General features: G+C 36.1%; 1 protein-coding gene, 1 long non-coding RNA gene and 1 pseudogene across 7 annotated transcripts in view; 2 read left to right on the top strand and 1 right to left on the bottom strand.

The window, feature by feature from the left end:
- TMEM232 (transmembrane protein 232) overlaps window positions 1–23,066 on the bottom strand; it is a 241,089-nt gene that overhangs the window by 29,052 nt on the left and 188,971 nt on the right. The gene's annotated exons all lie outside the window — the stretch shown is intronic.
- LOC148110024 (uncharacterized) overlaps window positions 1–23,066 on the top strand; it is a 326,861-nt gene that overhangs the window by 254,486 nt on the left and 49,309 nt on the right. The gene's annotated exons all lie outside the window — the stretch shown is intronic.
- On the top strand, window positions 6,325–13,359 carry LOC148110025 (L-lactate dehydrogenase B chain-like; annotated as a pseudogene).

Genomic DNA, 23,066 nt, shown 5'->3' with positions numbered 1-23,066 from the left:
ATATAATGTAAGCCATAAGTTCTCATAGAGTTCCTTTATTAGTTTGAAGAAGTTCTTTTCTATTTCTAGTTTTATGTTTTTTAAGATTTATTTGTGAGAGAGAGAGAACATAAGCAGCGGGGAGAGGCAGACTCCCCACTTAGCAGGGAGCCAGATATAGGGCTTGATCCCAGGACCCCAAGATCGTAACCTGAGCCTAACGTAGATGTTAACCAACTGAGCCACCCAGGTGGGCCTAGTTCTAATTTTAAAAGTTTTTGTTTTGAAGGAATATTGAATTTAGTTAAATGCTTTTCTTCATCTATTTAAATAATCCTATAAAGGTTTTCCTTCTTCAGTCTAGGAATATGGTAATTATAATGATTGATTTTTCACTGTTGAAATAAAACCACTGGCTCATAATTTATCTTTTTCCCATATTGCTGAATTTGATTTGGTATCATTTTGTTAAAAATTTTATGTCTATGTTCATGAAAAATATCCATCACTGATTTTTTCTTGTAACACCTTTCTCTGGTTTTAGTATCAGGGCAGTGCTGGCCTCATAATATGAATTAGAAAGTGTTACTTTCATGAAGATTTTTTGTAGAGAAGATAGGATTTCTTCCTTAAAGGTTTGGGAGAATTAATGAATCCATTGGGCTCAGTATTTTCTTTCTTGGAAGGATTTTAACTATGAATTCAATTCCTTTATATAGATTAGTCATGTTACACTCATTTCTTCTTGAATGAACTTTTACAGTTTTTGCCTTTCAAGGAATTTTCCTGTTGCATCTAAGCTGTTCAATTTATGGGCATTAAATAGTTTGTAGTATTATTATCCTTTTAATGTCTGTAAGATCTGTGATGATGTTTCCTTTTTAAATTTGAGATTGATAATTTGTAGCTTCCCTTTTTTTTTTACACTTGGTAAGTCTGGCTGGAGGTTTATCATTTTTATTGATCTTTGCCAAGAACTAGCATTTGATTTCCATTTACTCTATTGTTTTTTCACCTTCAGTTTCATTTATTTATTGCACCTATATTTATACTTTCTTCTACTTCAAGTTTGCTTTTCTTTTCCCATTTTCTTAAAGTGGAAGCTTAGATCACCAATTTGAGATGTTTTGTTTTCTAATATAAACATTTAATGCTATACATTTCCCTTTAAACATTGCTTTAACTGCATTTTACATTTTATATTCTTTAACTGCATTTGTTTTCTTTCGATTTAAAACATTTTCTCCTTTTCATATGACTTCCTTTCTCATGGAATTAAAGTACACACTTCTAAATAACCCAAGTATTTGGAGATTTTCCAGATATCTGTTACTGTTTTCTAATTTAAGGTTCTATGTATACGTGAAAATGATTTATATTTTGCTGTTAGTGGGAATGTTCTATAACGTTAATTACTTAAAGTTTGTTGATAGTGTTGTTTCAGGCCTTGATATCTTTACAGACTTTCTAATTGTTATATTAGTTGCTGAGGAAGAGTTTTATAGATACTTCAAATCCAAAATATGGATTTCTATTTCTCTTTTCACTTCCATTATTTGGTTCATGTATTATTCGTAAGCACAGGTTTTAGGCCCATACATTTTGAGGATTGTTTTTTATTCTTAGTGAATTGATTTCTACCCCTATCATTTAGTAATGTCCTTTTTTAGTTTAGCCCTGGTAATGTTTTTTGTTCTGAAGTCTATGTCACACTGCTTAAGGTGTTTATTGGCCTTTATTTATTGCCTTATGGAATTAAAAATGAGTCTTGGTTTTTATAAAATGAAATTGTAGAATAACTAAACAGGTTGACTATGATGAGTAACTCAGTTGAGGAAACCAAGGCTCAGAGAGTTCAGGCAAGCTAATAGAGGCTCAAATGAGATGAGGAAATTAAAGTGCTGAGAGGCCGGAGGCTGTGTTAGAAGCTGCACAGTGGTAGAGCCAGAGCTAAAATCCTTACACTGGGTCATCTCTAGTTTCACCCCAACTAAAAACAAACATGTCTGCCAATGAATTTGCTGTTAATGAGCACCTTATTATCTAATAGTTCAAAAGGTAAACAAACAGTAGAGATTTAAAGTCAAGCATCTTATGCCTGGGATTTTCAGAATGGGGATCCCACTTCACTCTGCTAATAAATTACAGGGAACAGCTCATTGTGCTGCAGGTAAATGCACCAAAAGAAATTGTAAAGTCATTTTCATTTTGTATATTCTGATCTCATGACATCAGTGAAATAATCAGTATGTGACAGCAATGTGACCCTCAAAGTCAGCTCTAGTTTTTGGTGCAATGCCTTTATGAATTAGCTATTATTTTTTGGTTTTCCAGGTGCTATGCTTTACAAAAAAGCTGTTAAGCACCTCACACATGGAAGGGAGTATATGTATGCATTGGGGTAGAGTGTCTTCCATTGTATTTGGAACTGAACACTGCCCTTTATCACTTTTGCAGGAGAAATGATTGACAAGTGCAGTTGATCTAAAGTCATTAGTAGATTGCTCTTTTAGTTTTTTTCTTTCACTGGTGTCATCCTTCTAAATTGATTAAACATAATTAAAACACTAGGCTATATATTGGGAAATTGTTTTATTGAAATATCTTTTCATTTCCTGTCCTTTCTTCCATGTTCTCTTATTCAAATTGCTACAGTAATCTTGGAATTTTTATAGCTGTCCCTTTTAAGATACATTTTCAGAATTTGCTCAGAGAAGACTTGATGGAATCTATTTTCAGTCTCAGTAGGAGAATCCTAATTTGCATCTCCTCATGGGTTGCTGTGGCCTAAATTGATCTACACTGACCTAGTTCATTTTAAATCAATTCAAGTTTTTTTCTGTGTGCACACAGAACCAACTACTACCTGTACTTAGAGGCTGCAAAATCAATCCCAAGGAAATTTAAGCAATCTAGATGGATTCTTTAAATAAAAGTGTACTGTATTGTACTTCAGAATTGAGAAGGGCACTGAGGTGAAACTAAGAAGTTAGAAGAGTTTAATCAACCAACTAGTCAAAAATTTTATCAGTTGTCTGTGATACAAAATACATTTTGTTCCTACTAATGTCTATTACTGTATCATCTTATGTCATTGCTATAAAAATAAGTTCTAATACCATGTTACTATATTTCTTTTAAGCATAATTTCCTTTAAGTACTTTGTGGCAAGAGGGACAACTATTGCTCTCCTACAATTGTAGAGATTGTACTAGGCTATTTCTTAAAGCCAAGATTCTGTAGCTGGCTTTACTTAAGAAGTGAGATGTTTAGAAAAAAAAATCTAAACTGAATAAGGGTCTTCGGTAGTTTACTTTGCTAGAACTTGCTGTGCTATTTAGCCAGATTTAACAAAAATAATGGAACTTCTCTATTTTAGCCTTGCTTGTAAACAAAATTTCTCTTAAGTAAGCTGCTGAACTATAAGGAGTTAACAATTATAATTCTTTTGTATTTAAAAAAAGATCCGTACTGGAAATATATCACCCTATTGAGCTTTAAAAATACCAAATGTGCAATGAATGCTGTTCATAAATGCCTATAATATTAAATAATAAATGCTACAAGGAAAGTAGGGCTATAGGAGTTCCTAGAGGGAAAACAAAACTTCTTGCTGGAAGGAATTAGGAAATGTTTAATTTGACAGTAAGTCACTTCCACAATTTACCTGCACTTGTGCTAAGCCTGGAAGAGTGAGGGTGAATCCGAGAGTTGTATACTTTAACAAGATTGAGCAACAGATTATAAGATGAATCAAAAGTGCAGAGTTTTGTAATAAGAATTTAGGAGACTATTTCAAAGTACAGGTGAGGGTTGTGAAACGTGAATAGAGAGTAGCCAGTAGAGATGAAGACCAGGTAGAAAAGTGAAAACATAACTTCAGGCCACTATTTGGATTTGAACAGGAGGGAGAAGAGTAAACTAACCAACTGACTACCTACCTACTAACAAACTAAATCAAGTCAGTGATATTGGGTCTAGATAGTTCAGAGGTTGACAGTGCTTTTACCAAAACAGAGGATAAGAAAGAGGGCCAAATTTTAGAGGATCCATTAAATTCTTAGCCTTTTGAAGGCTAAGGTAGAGGATCCATTAAATTCTTAGCCTTTTGAAGGCTAAGGTAGATACTTGCTTGATTACTGGTGAATGACACTAATGGTGTACTGACCTTTTGGTGTCACCAAGATGTTCAAGTAGAGGTACCACCAAGGAGCTGCAAAGGTAGAAGCGTGGTAGAGAGGTGATAAAAACTTCCAAGGGAAAGACAGTAGTTAAATCCACATGATTACAAGCAAGGAGGTAATAGCAAGGAGAGAAAACTTTGGAACAATCCCTATAGTTAGAGGGGAAGAAAATCCAGGGAAGATATAACCACAGATGGAAGAGGAAAACTAGAAAGAAAAAATGTGTTAGAAAACAGAGAAGCAATTTTAAAAGACGGTAGTTAGGCAAAGTCAGAGACATGGATATATGATATGTTAAGAACAAAGAAAAAAGCTTAAAAACCAGTTACATTTATTTTATTTTGTAGAAGGTTTTTTCTTTCTTTCATTCACTTCTTTCCTTTCTAAATATTTATGGGCATGAATCCAGAACATTATGTATCATGAAAGTGCAAATTATCTATCATCATACCTCCTTGAGATAATTGCTAATAATTTGGCATAATTTTCCTTTGGCTATTATGGATTAATGGTATTTATTTTTGTTACAATTTATATGTTGTCTTTTTATTTGCTTTGTCTTAAATGATCTCTTGTTTTTACTGCGTATATTTTCTATTTAGAATTTTGTTATTCCTCTTCTGATTTACTCTCATGATTAGGAAGGCATATATTTTATTTTTAATTCTTTTCATTACATTCACAGTTCTCAAAAAGTTCTATATATCAAAAATTATTAGGGTAAAAAATATACTTTGCATCATATTCTTTTTTTTTAAAAAAGATTTTATTTATTTATGTGACAGAGAGACAGCCAGCGAGAGAGGGAACACAGCAGGGGGAGTGGGAGAGGAAGAAGCAGGCTCCCAGCGGAGGAGCCCGATGTGGGACTCGATCCCGGAAAGCCGGGATCATGCCCCGAGCCGAAGGCAGGCGCTTAACGACTGCGCCACCCAGGCGCCCCTCATATTCTCCTTTTGATTCTTTCCCCACTCTATATAAAGGGAGGAATATAACACATTTTTACTTCTTTACTTTCTCAGATTTTAAAACTATAATGTGTATTTTAGGAGCCACACTAATGTTATTTAAACTTATTAAATAATAATTTTATTTTTACACAATACTATTTTTTTTCGATTTTGTAACAAATTTAAAACAAACCAAAATCTATGTTTAATTTGATTCAATGTTCACTGCCAGTGTTTGTAGAAGTATTAGTTTCTAAAGCTATATAACAGATCATTGTCTTCAACGAATCTGTAGAGTGTAATGGCTTTCTTTCAGTGGTATTACTCTTTCTTGTTCTCTAATTTGGTTGAAAACACACTGAAGCTTTGCATTAAGTCCATTCTTAATCTCTTAATTTAGGTACTTTATAGAAAGTAGAGGTGTTCCAGTGAAGATGGTGACGTCAGAGGACCCTAACCTCACCTTGTCCCATGGATACAACTAGATAACGGACACATCAATAACCCAGAAAATGGCCCAAAGACTGATTGATAGAACAGACTCTTCTCAGCTAAATGTAGACAGGAATCCACATCAAAAAGGGTAGGAAGGGCAGCGACCAGGTCAGGAGCTAAACAGACCAGCAGGAATGTCCCCAAGAGGGAGGCACTTCGTAGGCATGGAGAAGGGAGAGAACTAGATACCCTCATACCTGAAACTCCAGGCACAGGGAGCCAGAATGGGGAAGATGAATCCCTGTAACATTTGGCTTTGAAAGCCAGAGGGGCCAAATTTTTGAGTTCTTACACTCAGTGGGGCTTAAAAGCTGTAATTTAAAAAATCAGTAGGCTTCTAGAACACCTGGGAGGGGAGGGGAAACTGAATCCCCACCCTTAAAGAGACAGCACAACAAAAGCCCCACAGTGATACAGCACAGAAGCAGCAGTTTGAAAAACACCTGTGGTATATGGGAGGAAGATTTGTTTACTAATGTCAGAGAGTGTGCTGGAGGGGCAGGGATCATTGGGAGGCTTCTCCAGCAACAGGGGTGGTATGTGCCATTTCCCACCCGTACTTCCAAGGCTAGGCACAGGGATACCTGTGGGGACCACCACAGCACAACACTCACCACCTAACTTTCTTTTTTTTTTTTTTAAAGATTTTATTTATTTATTCGACAGAGATAGAGACAGCCAGCGAGAGAGGGAACACAAGCAGGGGGAGTGGGAGAGGAAGAAGCAGGCTCATAGCGGAGGAGCCTGATGTGGGGCTCGATCCCATAACGCCGGGATCACGCCCTGAGCCGAAGGCAGATGCTTAACCGCTGTGCCACCCAGGCGCCCCACCACCTAACTTTCTAACAGTGCAAATCACACTACCTTATTCTGCAGACACAGCCCTTCCATCCAGGCCTCAGCTCCAGGTTATCTCCCACAGCACACTGGACAAAACACTGCTACACCCTGCCTCCCAACCTTGTGGGCTTCTTTAGATCCACCGCCTCTCACCTGGCCTGCCTAGGTCCCTGTGCAGAAATTACTGGCACTGCATGCCCCACCCCTGCAGTTTCATGCTGTTCAATGCTATCACGTCATTGGCAAATGCCTGGTCTGACTGAACTTAAGTCCAGGTGGCCCGAGACTGCCTACAAATAGGGGACCAAACTCTGCCCACAACAGGCAAAGAGAGCCATCACAGATAACTGGAAGGAAGGCAAAAGTAGCTCAGCCACAACAGCAGGGTGTGCGCAACACACACAGGAAACACCCCTGAAGTGCCAGGTTCTGGTAAACAGGGATAGTACACTGCAGGGCAGTCCAGTATCTCTTCTTCATAAGGCCACTACTTTCAAATCAGGAGATGTACCTTACTTCCATAACACACACATAAAGACACAGAGTGAGACAAAATGAAGAGTCAGAGTAGTATGTCCCAAATGAAAAAAAAGGACAAATGGCAAGAAACCTAAATGAAATGGAGATAAGTAACATGCCTGATAGAGAATATAAAGTAATCATCATAAAGATACTCAGTGGATTTGAGAAAAGAGTGGAGGACCTCAGTGAGACCCTTAACAAAGGGACAGGAAACATAAAAAGGAAACAGAAATGAAGAATTCAATAAATTAAATTAAAAATATACCAGATGCATTCATCAGTCGATGGACACTAGATGCAATATATAGTAGACTAGAGGAAGCATAAGGACACATCAGTTACCTGTAGAACAGAATAATCAAAAGCTAAACAGGAGAAACAAAAAATAATAAAATATGAAAATAGACCAATGGAACACAGTGACACCATTAAGCATAATAACATTCACATTATAAGGGTCCTAGGAGAAATGAGATATAATAGCTGAAAACTTCCCTAATCTGGGGAAGGAAACAGATATCCAGATCCAGGAGGCAGAGAGAGCCCTCAACAAAATCAACCCAAGGAGGTTCACACCAAGACACACAGTAATTAAAATGGCAAAAAGTAGTGAGAAAGAGAGAAGTTTAAAAGCAAGAGGAAAGAAAACAGGTACATACAAGGGAAACCCCATAAGGCTATCAGCTGATTTTTCAGCAGAAACTCTGCAGGCCAGAAGTGAGTGGCATGACATATTCAAAGTGCTGAAAGAAAATATCTGCAGCCAAGAATATCCAGCAAGGCTATCCTTCAGAATAGAGGAGAGGTGAAAAGTTTTCCAGACAAACAAAAGCTAGGGTAATTCATGACCAGTAAACCAGCCCTACAAGAAATGTTAAAGGGAATCTGATTGGAAAGAAAAGACCATAAGAAGGGGTAAGAAAATTAGAAGCACAAAAGCAGTAAAATTAAGTATATCTATAAAAATCAGTCAAGAGAGTCACAAAATGAAAGGATGTAAGTATGACCCTATGGACCTAAAACATGGTGGTGAGAGGAGTAAAGAATGGGTTCAAACTTAAGTGACCATCAACTTAATATAGTTTGTTATATGTGAAAGATGTTATAGCCAAACCTAATGATAACCACAAATCAAAAACCACTAATAGATATGCAAACAATAAAGAGAAAGGAATCCAAGTATATCACTAAAGAAAGCCAGCAAACCATGAGAGAAGAGAGCAAGAAAGGAACAGAGTAGAACTACACAAACCACGAAACAAATAACAAAATGGCAATATGTACATACCTATCAATAATTACTTTGAATGTAAGTGGACTAAATGCTCTAATCAAATACACAGGGTGATAGAATGGATTAAATAAAAAAGATTGTATTTATATTCTGCCTACAAGAGACACATTTCAGACCTAAAGACACATACAGATTGAAAGTGAAGGGTGGAAAAGCATTATGCAAATGGAAGTGAAAAGAAAGCCAGGGTAGCAATACACATATCAGACAAAATAGACTTTAAAACAAAGACAGTATACAAGAGAAAAAGAAGAATGTTACATCATAAAGGGAATAATCTAACAAGATACAAACATTGTAAATATTTATGCATCCAACATGGGAGTACCCAAATACATAAAATAGCTTATAACAAACATGAAGTAATTGATAGTAATACAATAATAATAGGTGATTTTAACACCCTACTTACATCAACCAACAGGTCATCCAAACAGAAAAATCACAAAGGAAACAATGGCTTTGAATGACATACCGGAAGGATAGATTTAGCAGATACGTTCAAAATAATTCATCCTAAAACAATACACATTCTCTTCAAGTGCACATGGAACCATCTCCAAAATAGATCACATATTAAGCCACAAAACAGTCTCAATAAATTCAAAAAGATCAAAATCATACTGTGCATCTTTTCCAACCACAATGCTATAAAACTAGAAATTAACCATGAGAAAAAATCTGGAAAGAGCATAAAATCTGGATGTTAAATAAGTTATCTGATTTGTTAGTATGTAATTGGCTATAGTAATCTGTTATCACACTATGCATTTCTGTGGTTATGTGTTGTATTGTTTTTCTCTTCCCTTTCTCATTTTGGTGTTTGAGTCTACTCTTTTTTTCTTAGCCAATGTAGTTAAAACCCACTGAAATTTTATTTTTTGGAAACACTGGTCATTACTTTTATTAAAAAAATAACATGCTACTTCACAATATGGGCCAACCAAGAAATCAAAGAGGAAATCAAAACTACTGGAGACAAATGAAAATGAAAACATGACAATCCAAAATCTTTGGGATGCAGCAAAGGTTTTCTAAGAGAAAGCTTATAGCTATACCAGCCTACCTTAAAGACAAGAAAAATCTCAAATAAAAAACCTAACTTTACACCTGAAAAGCTAGAAAAGAACAAACAAAACCCAAAGCCAGTAGAAGGAAGTAAAAAAGAGTAGAGCAAAAATAAAACAGAAACTAAAAAAACTCAAAAGAACAAATCAATGAAACCAGGAGATGGTTCTTTGAAAAGATCAACAAAATTGATAAACCTTTAGCCAGACTCATTCAAAAGACAGAGAGAGAGAGAGAGGATCCAAATAAAAATTAGAAATGAAAGAGAAATAACAGACACCACATAAATACAAAAGATTATAAGAGGATATTATGAAAAAATTATAAAGCAACAAATTGCACAACCTAGAAGAAATGGATAAATTCCTAGAAATATATCACCTACCAAAACTGAAGCAGAAAGAAAGAAAAAATTTGAACAGACTGATTAACAGCAATGAAATTGATTCAGTAATCAAAAAAGCTCCCAGTAGGCAGATCCTACACTGGAGGAGACAGACATAGCTGACATTGTCTTCTTCCCATGACTCTTACAGCCACTTCTCTCCTGGGCACAATGGCAACTCTTAAGGAAACACTGCACCAGTTGCAGAAGAGGCAACCATCCCAAACAATAAGATCACTGTAAGGGGTGTGGACAAGTTGGTATGGCATATGCAATCAGCATTCTGGGAAAGTCTCTGGCAGATGAACTTGTCCTTGCGATGTTTTGGAAAACAAATTCAAAGGAGAAATAATGGATCTGCAACATGGGAGCTTATTCCTTCAGATACCTAAAATTGTGGCAGATAAAGCCAATTTTAAGATTTTGGTGTAACTGTGGAAGTCCACCAGTAGGAGGGAGAGAGCTGCCTCAATGTGGTGCAGAGGACTATTTATGTCTTCAAATTAGTTATTCCTCAGGTAGTCAAGTACAGTCCTGATTGTATCATAATTATGTTTTCCAATCCAGTGGATATTCTCACATACGTTACTAAGTGGCCTAACCAAGCACCCTGTGATTGGAAATGGGTGTGAACTGGATTCTGCTAGATTTCACTATCATATGGCTGCAAAACATGTCATTCATCCCAGCAACTGCCAGGGATGAACTTTGGGAGAACATGGAGACTCACACGTGGCTGTGTGGATTAGAGTAAATGTGGCAGGCATTTCTCTCCAGGAGCTGAATCCAGAAATGAGAATAGACGGTGACAGTGAAAATTGGAAAGAAGAGAATAAGATTGTGGTTGAAAGTGCCTATGAAATCATCAAGCTAAAAGGACATACCAACTGAGCTATTGGATTGATATTGGATTGGAGTGTGGCTAATCTCACTGAATCCATGTTAAAAAATCTATCCAGGATACATCCAGTGGCAACAATGGTGAAGGGAATGTATGGCACTGAGAATGAAGTGTTCCTGAGCCTCCTGTGTATCCTGAATGCTCAGAGATTAACCAGTGTTATCAACCAGAAACTGAAGGATGTTAAGGTTCCTCAGCCCAAGAAAAGTGCGAATACCTTATGGGACATCCAGAAAGACCTAAAACACTAAGACTTCTGGCTTCTAGGCTGTAGAAATTTAAAACTATAATGTGATTAACCATGAGCCTTTAGTTTTTCATCCATATGCATGGATCACAGTTGTTTTTATCCTCCTAAATATGTTAATCTGGGCTCACAGAATCAACACCCAGATTTAATGCTTGCAATAGGAGCCCTTGAACAAATATAATATCACAGAATCAACACCCAGATTCAATGCAAGCTTGATTTAATGCTTGAAAGGAGCCCTTGAACAAATAAGATTAATTATTGTAGCGTGCTTCTAAAAACAAAACAACAACAACAACAAAACTAATGTCCAGGACCAGAATGTTTCATGGGTGAATTCTGCCAAACATTTAAAGAAAAATTCACAGCTATTCTCAAACTATTCTAAAAAAATAGAAGATGAAGGAAAGCTTCCAAATTCATTCTATGAGACCGGCATTACCTTGATACTAAAACCAGATAATGACACTACAAAAAAGAGATCTACAGGCCAATATCTTTGATGAACATAGAGGCAATAATCCTCAACAAAATATTAACAAACTGAATCCAACAATACTTAAAAGCATCATTCCCTATGATCACATGAGATTTATTCCTGTTATGCAAGAGTGGTTCAATATTCTCAAATCAGTCAACATGATACATCATGTTAGCAAAACTTAGGATAAAAACCATTTGATCATTTCAGTAGATACAGAGAAAGCATTTGACAAAGTACAACATAGATACATGGTAAAAACCCTCAACAAATTAGGGTTAGATGGAACATTTCTCAACATAATAAAGGCCATATATGAAAAAAACAACAGCGAACATCAAACTCAATGAGGACAAACAGCTTTTTCCCTAAAATCAGGAAAAGACAAGGATGTACACTCTCACCATTTTTATTTAATATAATACTAGAAGTGCTAGCCACAGCAATCAGACAAGAAGGAGGAACAAAAGACATCCAAATTGGTAAAGAAGAAGTAAAACTTTCATTATTTGCAGATGACATACTATATATAGAAAGCCGTAAAAACTCCACCAAAAAACTACTAGAACTGATAAATGAATTCAGTAAGGTCACAGGATACAAAATCAATATACAGAAATCTGTTGCATTTCTGTACACTAATAATGAAGCAGAAGAAAGAGAAATTAAGAAAACAATCCCACTTACAGTTGCACCAAAAATAATAATATACCTAGGACTAAACTTAACCAAGGAAGTGAAAGAAGTGTACTCAAAAACTATGAAACACTGATGAAAGGTATTGAAGATGAGACAAACAAATGGAAAGATATTTCATTCTCATGAATTGGGAGAACAAACATTGTTAAAATGATCATACTACCCAAAGCAATCTACAGACTTAATGCAATCTCTGTCAAAATACCAACAGCATTTTTTCACAGAACTAGAACAAATAATCTTAAAATTTGTATGGAACCATAAAAGACCCTGAAGAGCCAAAGCAATCTTGAAAAAGAAAAACAAAACTAGAGGTCTCATGATCATAGACTTCAAGATATACTACAAAGCTAGAGTAATCAAAACAGTATGATATGCAGAAAAGTAGACACATAGATCAATGGAACAGAAAAAGTCCAGAAATGAACCCACAAATATATGGTCAGTTAATATTTGACAAAGGAGTCAAGTATATGCAGTGGGGAAAAAAGATTGTCTCTTCAACATTGGGTGTTGGGCAAATTGGACAGCTACATGCAAAAGAATGAAACTGGACCACTTCCTTACACCATACACAAAAATAAACTCAAAATGGGTTAAAGACCTAAATGTGATACCAGAAACCATAATAATCCCAGAAGAGAGCACAGGCAGTAATTTCAGACATCAGCCTTGCAACATTTTTCTAGATATGTCTCCTGAGGCAAGAGAAAGAAAAGCAAAAATATACTGTTGGGACTACATCATAATAAAAGGCCTCGGCACAGCAAAGGAAATGATTAACAAAACTAAAAGGCAACCTATGGAGTGGGAGAAGATATTTGCAAATGATGTATCCAATAAAGTATTCGTATCCAAAATATGTAAAGAACTTATAAAAATCAACACCAATAAACCCCCAAATAATCCAAATTTAAAAATGGGTAGAAGACATTTCTCCAAAGAAGACATCAGGTGGCCAACAGACCCATGAAAAGATGCTCAGCATCATTCATCACCAGTGAAAAGCCAAGCAAAATCACAATGAGATATCAGCTCACACCTGTCAGAATGGCTAAAACCAAAAATAAGACACAACAGGTGTTGATGGGGAGAAAAAGGAACCCTCATAACACTGTTGGTGGGAATGCAAACTGGTGCAGCCCCTGTGGAAGACAGTGTGGAGGTTCCTCAAAAAATTAAATATAGAATTACCATATATTTCAGTAATTATTCTACTGGGTATTTACCCAAATAATATGAGAACAGTAATTCAAAAAGATTTATGTGCCCCTTTGTTTATTTCAGCTTTATTTACAATAGCCAAATTAGAGAAGCAACCCAAGTGTTGCTCAATAGATGAATATTGAAGATGTGAGATAGATAGATACACATACAATAGACTATTACTCAACCATAAAAAAGTTTGAAACCTTGGGGTCCCTGGGTGGCACAGTTGGTTGGGCATCTGACTCTTGGTTTTGGCTCGGTTCATGATTTCAGGGTCATGAGATCAAGCCTCACATCAGCACCAAGTCTGCTTAAGTTTCTCCCTCCCTCTCCCACTGCCCCTCCCTGCCCCCATGCTCGCGCTCTCTCTCTCTCTCTCTAAAATAAATAAATCATAAAAAGAAAAGTTTGAAATCTTGCCATTTACTGCAACATGGGTGGATCTAGAGAGTATAATGCTAAGTGAAATAAATCAGTCACAGAAAGGTAAATATCTTATGACTTCACTCAGATGTGGAATTTAAGAAACAAATGAACAAAGAAAAAAAAAAAGAGACAAGAAAGCATATCCTCAACCATAGAGACCAAACTGATGGTTACCTGAGGGGAGGTGGGTGGGGAATGGATGAAATAGGTGATGGGGATTAAGAGTAGATTCATCACGATGAGCACTAAGTAATATATAGAACTGCTGAATCACTATATTGTACACCTGAAATTAATATAAAACTATTTTAACAATACAAATTTTTAAGTCATTAATTGGACTTCTTCAAAATTAATATGTTTCTCCTTATGAAACATACTGCCTTGAAAGATGTAAAGACATACCACAGATAGAAAATATTTACAAACAGATATCTAACAACTTACATCCATGATTTAAAAAAAAAAAAAAAACTTTCAAGTATTTTACAAAACAAGATATACAGATGCTAAATAAGTACTTGAAAATTTGCTCTGCATCAGTAATCATTAGGCAAAGGAGATTCAAGACTACAGCAAGATACTACTACATATCTCTAAGAATGTCTACAATTAAAAAACAAAAATTAAAATTAAAAAAAACTGACAATATCAAGTGTTCACAACTAGAGCTTTACTATGTTCCAGATGGGAAGACAGAAGAGTGTAGCCACTTTGGATAACAGAGTGGCTGTTTTTTATAAAACTAAACATACTTTTTACATACAATCCAGGAATCTTGCCCCTAGGTATTTATCTAGATGAAATAATAATATATATTTATCCAAAAATATTTATGGGTATATTTATAGTGACTATATTCATAGTCCCCAAAAAACTGGAAACCACATGTCCTTAAACTGATATAAAAACTTTGTATATTCATACAGTGAAAGCTACTCTGCAATGAAAGCTACAAACATATGCAGCAACATAGACCAATCTCAAATGCATTATATTAAGAGAAAGAAGTCACTGAAGACAGAACTTAGGTGCTATAAGTTAAAATGGAATTCAAATAATATCTTCCAATAGAAATAATGATATCTGTCAGAAGGAACTTGTCCATCTTTTTATGAAAATCACTGCAAATGTCACAGATAATAAAAATAATAACATTATAATACATTCTAAAATTTGTATGTACTTTGGACAAGGTGGCAAAGTAGATACATATATATTATGTATATGTATTAATAAAGTCAGATATATATTCTATATGTTATATAACATATATTTTTTTCACTCATTGCTTATGATGATAAAGGTACTATATCCATATCTATCATCTATCCAGAAACAGAGAGAGAATCTTTATGATAAACTCTTGAGGATGGAAGCTGTGTTTTTCTGCCATTGTTTATCATAACTTCTTTTTTTAAAGATTTTATTCATTTATTTATTTGAGAGAGAGAGAGAGAGAGCACGCGCACACAAGCAGGGGCAGGGGCAAAGTGAGAGGGAGAAACAGATCTCCCCACCAAGCCAGGAGTCCGACACAGGGCTCAATCCCAGGATGCTGGGATCATGACCTGCGCCAAAGGCAGATGCTTAACCAACTGAGCCACCTAGGCTCCCCTATCATAACTTCTTATAAGTAAAGGAAGTTCTCCCATCAGTTATATCCTGAAGATCATATGTGTGTTTACTATTATTGTTTTTAACTTTTTGTAATCTTAGTTTCACCTTAACTTAATCCATCTTTCAGCCGCTGATTTTCTTAGTTCTCTTGTAGTATTCATTTGTGGGAATTTTGGTTGTAAGCTAATTTTAAGTTAATGTTGTAATTTCTCTCTCTCTTCTCCTTCACCCTTCACTTGCTTTCCTCCTCACTCTTTCTTTGCTCAACCTTTCCTGTGTCTTAGTTTTACAACCATCTTCTACAGGTTGTCCCAGTATTCCGGTGTTCTAATACAAAAGAAGGTCACATGTTGGCTTTGTGGGCCTCTCCTCCTTTAGTTACGTGGAGATACTGCAAATCAATGAGCCGGCAGAGTCTTAGCTCTGTCCCTACTTTAGAGGTAATACCTGTGTCCTCCTAATTTCCTGGGAATGCAGCCTGATATAAGCCACAGGCTCAGGCATGATTCATAGCAGCTATCGTCATTCTCTTTCAGGAGAGAAGGGGAGCTGAATGAAGTTAGTGAGCCTGGCTACAGCTCCCTACCTTATGTTGGGGTGCTTTAATTCCCTGAAACCCCATTGCAGCTGAACCCAAGGAAATCTCTATGAGATTTGGCCACCATGCTAAGCCCCACTTACTACTCTCCATTTCTTTTATGGTTTTTATATATGGATATGCTTTCCTCATTTTTTGTAGAACTATGAAGTTTTTATTTTTAAAAGCCATTTTTATATACCTTCTATGTGCTTGAAGCAGTTAGAAGGGGTGAAATGCTCTGGGCCTTAAAGTATGTACTTACTGTGCTAGCTTGGTTAGAAGTCTTGTATGTAAAACACTCCAAATATTTGCTAAACTAACTCACACAAAATTTCATCCAGTATGAAACATTACGGTTACGTTCTACTGAATTCTTTTTCCCCCATCCATCATTGTGCATTGCACCAAATCAAAATGAAGGTCTCTGTGAGGTTAATAGGAACTAATCCTTTAGGATGAATATCAAGCATCTGTGAAGAGGCAAGACCACTGGATGGCATATGTAGAAATTAACCTAGGCACATTCTTTTCCTGCATCATTTGGCTTACATACTTCTGTGTAGCAAATACAGATATTAGAGATCACATTTTATGCTACTGCCTTGGAAACATCAACTTTCTGCTATTCTCAACTATTTCAGCAGCAATCCTTGCCCCCTGATGCTAGGCAAAGTAGAACTCTCTTTAGACCACACGGACCAACTCTTATTTGCACTAAAGCCTTTATTCTTTGATCTATTAGCAGGGTTGATGTCTCTTAATGTCAAAAGGTGAACAAAGCTTCAAAGACACGTAGCACTGAGTTTGATCTTAAAAATACAAAATCAAAAGATTTTTGAAATCTTAGGAATAAGTCCTGCCTTTTACCTTATACTAGTGAATTAAAAATATTACCAGCTCATGCCTACTGGCCATTGATATTAAAAATAAGTAGCTGTGAAGTAGGACTTCCAAATATTCTTCAAAGTATTTGCGTTGGTGAGACACGAAGAGCCTTGGTTTCTTAATGGCTTCTAAATACCATTCCCCACTAAAAGGAACCAGGACTCCTTGAAGAAAAGGCTGACCTCAGAAGGGGGGCAGAAAAGATACAAGGTGAAAAGTATCTTGTTCCAGAAAGTCTGAAAGCACTTAAAAAGACTGGGACATATCAAAATGACAGAGGAACCTGACTGAAGGGCTCCAAATGGCAATATGGACCAAGTAAATGATGAGAAAAATAGATTAAAATTCATTGAAAAAATAATCAGCAAAATGATAGTGATATAAATAAGTAAATGAATAAATAATTGCATAAAGGAGGAGGACGGGAGAGCTCTTGTGGAAGACAAGTGACTTCATAAATGTAGTAGAAACACTAGAGGTAGAAAATCACAATTTTGCAACTATGATTGCTATGCAAGAAACACCAAACAAAAAATGTCAGTGAATACTGAAACTAGTAGGTGGAGGTTTAATGGGAACCAAGAAACAAAAATTAAAATCACCAGTAATTGAATAGGTTAGTATCATCCTTGGTATGATACACTGAGAAGGACATATCACTTCTGTACTTTCATTGCTGAAGATGGACAGCCTGAATCCAATTATGAGGAAAAATTAAACTCACATTGTGTTTCATTCTACAATGTGGTTTCCTGTAGTCTGTAAAAAATGTCAAGATAAAAAAACAAAGTTTAAGGAACAGTTCCAGACTAAATAAGACAAGAGAGATATGACAATCAAATGCAATGTGTGATTCTGGACTAGATCCTGGACGTAGGGGGGAAAAATAGCTATAAAGGAATTTTCAGAAAAATTGGAAAAATTTGAATATGTACTGGGTCTATCAATTTTAATTTCCTGATTTCAGTAATTGTTCTGTTTATATAAGAGAATATTCTTGTTCTGGGGAAATACACTATAGTATTTTGGAATAAAGGAGCATGACGTATGCAGTTTACTTTCAAATGGTTTGGTAAAAATGTATGTTGTGCCTGACGTACATATATTATGTGTGTGTGTGTGTGTGTGTGTTTGTGAATAGATAGATGGATAGACAGATAATAGGCATTGCATGATAAAGTAAATGTAGCAGAAATGTTAATCTCTGATTCTGGAAAAAGGGCTTATGAATATCCTTTGTACTACTCTGGCAAATTTTCTTTTGTTTGAAATTGTTTCAAAACTAAAAGCCATCCCCCAAAATACTTGTATTAGGATGCTAAACATTTATTCCAAAAATATTGCAAATATTATTTTCCTCAGATCATTTTTGAAGTACTTTTAAAAAATTATCTTTAAGGATACTTTGCCACCTCTCTCTCACACGCACACGCACGCACGCGCGCGTGCACACACAGATGCTTCTATACATATCATAGTTGGATATTTGTTAGATAGCTTACACTTTACGTGTCCCAAGCATATTATTTTTGCCCATTTAGTTCTGTCTTTTCCCTTGATCTAATTCCAAAACATTCTTAATTTAGTTAAATGGCAAAATTCTCCCTCTTGCTGAGTTCAAATACATGGGGCTTATTCCCAAGACCTCTTTTCCCTTCCTTTTCTCCGTCTCCAATTCGTTAGTATTTACTGTTAGTTCTACCTTTAAACACTCTTCTCCAACTCCGCCTTTCCATCCTTTCTCCAGACCCTCTACTGCATTTCACCTGCCCTTCAGTACCACCTTCCCACTTGATCTCCCTGTAGCTCCTCTCGCCTCCATGGTCTCCATCACAGTGGCCTTCCTTCAGCCCATCCCACGGGCCAGGCTGACAGTTCTCATCTGAAGGCCTTTGTGCTTGCTATCTGAAACACTCCCTCCAGGGATTCACATGGCTCTCTTTTTTCATCATCCAGGTCTTCACTCAAACGTCACCTCCTCTGAGAGGCCTTTCCTGACCACCCTGTGTATTTTCATCCCATTACTTGAACTTTTTCATAGCACTTTTCACACACTAAACTTATGATAATATATTTTTAATATAGTTATTTTTATTCCCACATTAAAAGAGCCATAGAGGAGAGAATTGCCTCTTCAGTCTTTTATCAGCAGAGTACGGTATCTGACAAATTGTAGATGATCAATAAATATCAAATGAGTATTTAAAATGGAGAAAAGCTACACAAGAAATAGAGACTTGTAATGTTGTTGCTACTGGACAGTAATATCTCACTACTCAATGCTTGAGTCAGCAACTTGGGACTACGTTGATGGGGGCTGAAAAGTAGAAAAGTTGGGGAGAGGAGAACAAGGGAAAAAAACTGCAAGACAGACAAGCCATTATGGGGCCTAGTCTGGGATCTAGATTTATGCTGCCAGTTTGCTCAAAATGCCATTAACTAGTAGGTGGTTGCACCCAGAAGAATGGGATAAATGTAAATGATACCTAGGAGGTCAGCCCTGCTCGCACATGGTATGACCTTTAAGCTCAAATTTATTCAGGTGTAACACACAGCATCCGTCGGAGGATGCACAGTTCTCATAGTCAAAAACATCTTTATATAACAAGAGAAATCATTCCATATAAAATATCAATGAAGAAGAACTTTACATTTTGAACAAGAGACATAACTGAAGACAAAATCAGAGAAGGAGACAAACCATAAGAGACTCTGAACTATAGCAAACAAATTGAGGGTTGCAGGAGGGGAGGTGTGTAGGGGGATACCGTAACTGGGCGATGGGCATTAAGGAGGCCATTCGATATAATGAGCACTGAGTGTTATAAGCAACTGATGCATCACTAAATTCTGCCTCTGAAACTAATAATATATATTAATTAAAAATTGATCTTAAATTAAATTTTTTTTAAAAAGAGACATAACTGAGATAATATGAATCACCATAGCATTTGGAAAGACCTGAGAGCTAAACTTATATATACCATGAACCTAGTATATATTATGTATCATGAAACTACTATAAAATTCCATGCTTCTGGCCCACTAACTACAAATGTTTTCCATGGACTTTGACGCAGGAAATTAAAAGTAAATCATGCTAATGTTTGTCCTGGTAATACACAGGAAACCAGGCTTCGTAAGTCAGTACCATCCTCATAAGCAGACAATTTTCCTGAAGAAAACTGAGGCTATCTAACAAACCACACCAAGAAAAGCACTACCAAGAGGCAAAGATTTTCAATGTAGATACAGAGTGAAAAACTGTCTTCACTTTCTGCCACTGCATTAGCACACTGTCAAATGAATACGCTGATAGACAAAGACAGGGAAAACCAGGTCAAGAAGATCAGCCTGATTGGGAAGCTGTCTTGATAAAATATTTTATCAGTGAGGCATCAAACTGGAAGTTCCTCAGAGCTGTGGTTATGTCTAGCTTTCTGTTTGTCACTGGGACCTCCACCTGACAAAGCTGTCACATTCAACTTCCTAAGACATTCCATCAGTGTCGTCTGTGATTGGTAGTTAACATCATATGACAAGGCAGGTCCATGAAAGGGTAGACTAGAGCCCAGACCCTTTACCAGCCCTGAAGTTAGTCTGCCTAATATTTTGGCTGGGTCCAATTTCAGTAAAGGGATCTGAATGTACCAGAATATTACTTTCTTATCCTTCTTAGAATGCCTCTTATTTAAAGAAAATTTCAATTTCAATTTGCTATTTAAATAGACTACCTTCTCAGGATTTTGGCATATAAATAAACTTTATAAAGGTTGCTTTAACAATTCAGCAATTCCAAAAATTTAACACATATGCACAACCACTAATTTAGGAACTCGAATAAATAATAATAAAACGTGCCCAACCATGTATCTACAAATTCGCTTATCAGTGCATCGTTAGTAAAAGTAAAAGGGGATGTAATGTACAATATGATGACTGCAGCTAACACTGCGGCGTGATACATAGGAAAGTCACTGGGAGGGCAAATCCTAAGAGTTCTCATCAGAGGAGACTTTTTTTTCTTCTTCCTTTTTACTTTATATGAGGAGGTAGATATTAACTGAACCTACTGTAGTAATCATCGCACAAAGTATGTAAATCAAACTATCACGTTGTATGTCTTAAACATTTCCATGGTTATGTCAATTATTGCTCAATAAAACTGAGCGGAAAATGTAATAGGCTATTGGAGAGCCAGACTTTAGTGGAACAGCACCACTTCCAATCAGAAACAGCTGCAGAAATGTTAGGAAAATTCTATTTTTAATGACTAATAGCAAATTTCTGAAAGGACAAATGATTAGCCAACAAATCCCTGGGATTTGCTTGGCTCCTCCAAAGTAAACATTATCAAAATTCTGTGTTTTCTCCTAATAGGATATTAGGCATATGTGTTATGAGCAAAATTCAACAATAAATTTTATTTTAACTTGAAGTAAAATATTTGGAAATTAACTAAATGACCAATGATAAAGAATCGGTTAAATGAGCTAGGACTCCTGCTGGCAATATGGTACTCAATACTACTAATTGAGTAGAAAATAATAGTTCATTTATTGATTTATTCTCCCAATATTTGCTGAGTATCTACCATGCATCAGCCTCTATGTTCGCAATGAACAAGACAGAAAAATCCCTGCCCTCATGATATTTTCATTCTAAAGAGATTTGATGAGTTGGAAAAACCTTCACATTCTAAGAATAACTGAAAAGAGATTAAAATTGTATATACAAAATAATCTCAATTATGTAAAATAAATAAGCTACTTATTTACTAAGTGAATATTGCTATTTGAATTGAAAGGCATCTGTGGAGAAATTGGGTGTTGCCTGAGAAAAGCGAATAGCTACTCGGACAGATCCCACCGTGTTACCACCTCAGTACTTCTAAGACAGATGCTAGTTGTATCAGTGCAGGAAAGTAGATCGCTCTCTAACGTAGATTCATATAAACTAATTTTTAAAAAGAGATGCACAAAAAACAGAATGCCGGATATTGATTTACAAAAAGAACTAATTTAGCAGCATAATCTCTCCCTATAGGCAATTCCATACAGGAAAGCAATTTTGTTCTTTTCAAGTTTGCATATTGAACAAAAGATCAGAGCAAAGGAAATTAGATTAGAGCTGGTTGCCGCAATGCTCACTTTTCTCTGCTTCCACCGCTGACTAGCCTCCTAAATTGACCCATTCTTTCTTTAGATGAGTTTTTTCACTCTGAAGAGTAAAGTAACATGATTGAATGAGGGTCTTTTGGCATGTATAATTTCTCCCCTTATCCATTAATGTGTATGTATTTCTATGTTTTGAAGTTCATAGGGCCACAGTGGTATCTTAGGGGTTGGCCAAAGTATGTATGGGGTGGGTGTGTTTTTGTTTTGTGTGGTAAACCACCTCCAAAAAACAGATCTGGAAGGGGACACACTAAAATAGTAATAATGATTATCTAAGGTTGATAGGAAAAGGGGTGAGTGAGGGCTCATTTCTTTCTCTCAATTTTTATGAAAAATATTATGTTTATAACCGGAAAAGGTATTGGTGACAGACCAATAGTCCCACCAAGAAAATGGGGGACACAAGCTTAAATCATTCACCTTTCAAAAGGAATAGTGCTGCTAAAACAATGAAGACCAGATAAGAAAGGTTTTCAATGGAAGAGAACAAAAGAGATGAGCTAATCCTTCCCCCATACTATTTCTCCATGTAACTTGCCAATTGTGAATGCAAAATAAGAGCTTAAAAATCTGGGCTTTGCCTGGGTAGAGGCCTACTGATGGGGGACAGAAAAGCTAGAATTTTTGGTGGTCTTCTAAGGCTGGAGAGATAAAATTGAATAATTAATGAGCTTTAGAATCCAGCCAGTTTTTCTTTAGAAGTATCGCCAAATTCTTAAACTATGTAGTAGGGGAAGTTAACACACTAGCAGAACACCTCTGAAAACCAAAAGAACATTTGCAGCATAGTTTCAAAACTATGCGTGCCGTCAATTCCAAAACTCATGAAATATTTCAAAAAGCTTGCAAACAAAAAATAAGACAAATAAAAAGAAAATAACACCTAGGCATATCATATTTAAAACTACTGAAAACAAAAGATAAAAATTTTCAAATGAGATCTATATTAGCTTGCTTTGGCTCCTGTAAAAAAAAGTGTCACAAACTAAGGAGCTTCAACAATAGAATTTTATAGTCTCGTCGTTTTGGATGCTATTAGACAACAAGATCAAGGTGTTGGCAAGGTTGTTCTCTCATGAGATCTATGAGGGAGAAATATGTTCCATGTTCCTATCTAAGCT

This window comes from Ursus americanus, chromosome 5 (assembly GCF_024610735.1).
Source record: "Ursus americanus isolate L20-20 chromosome 5, mUrsAme1.1.p, whole genome shotgun sequence".
Classification (NCBI taxonomy): Eukaryota; Metazoa; Chordata; class Mammalia; order Carnivora; family Ursidae; genus Ursus; species Ursus americanus.
Note: the sequence above shows the minus strand (reverse complement) of the source record. Positions and strands in the feature narration are given on the sequence as shown.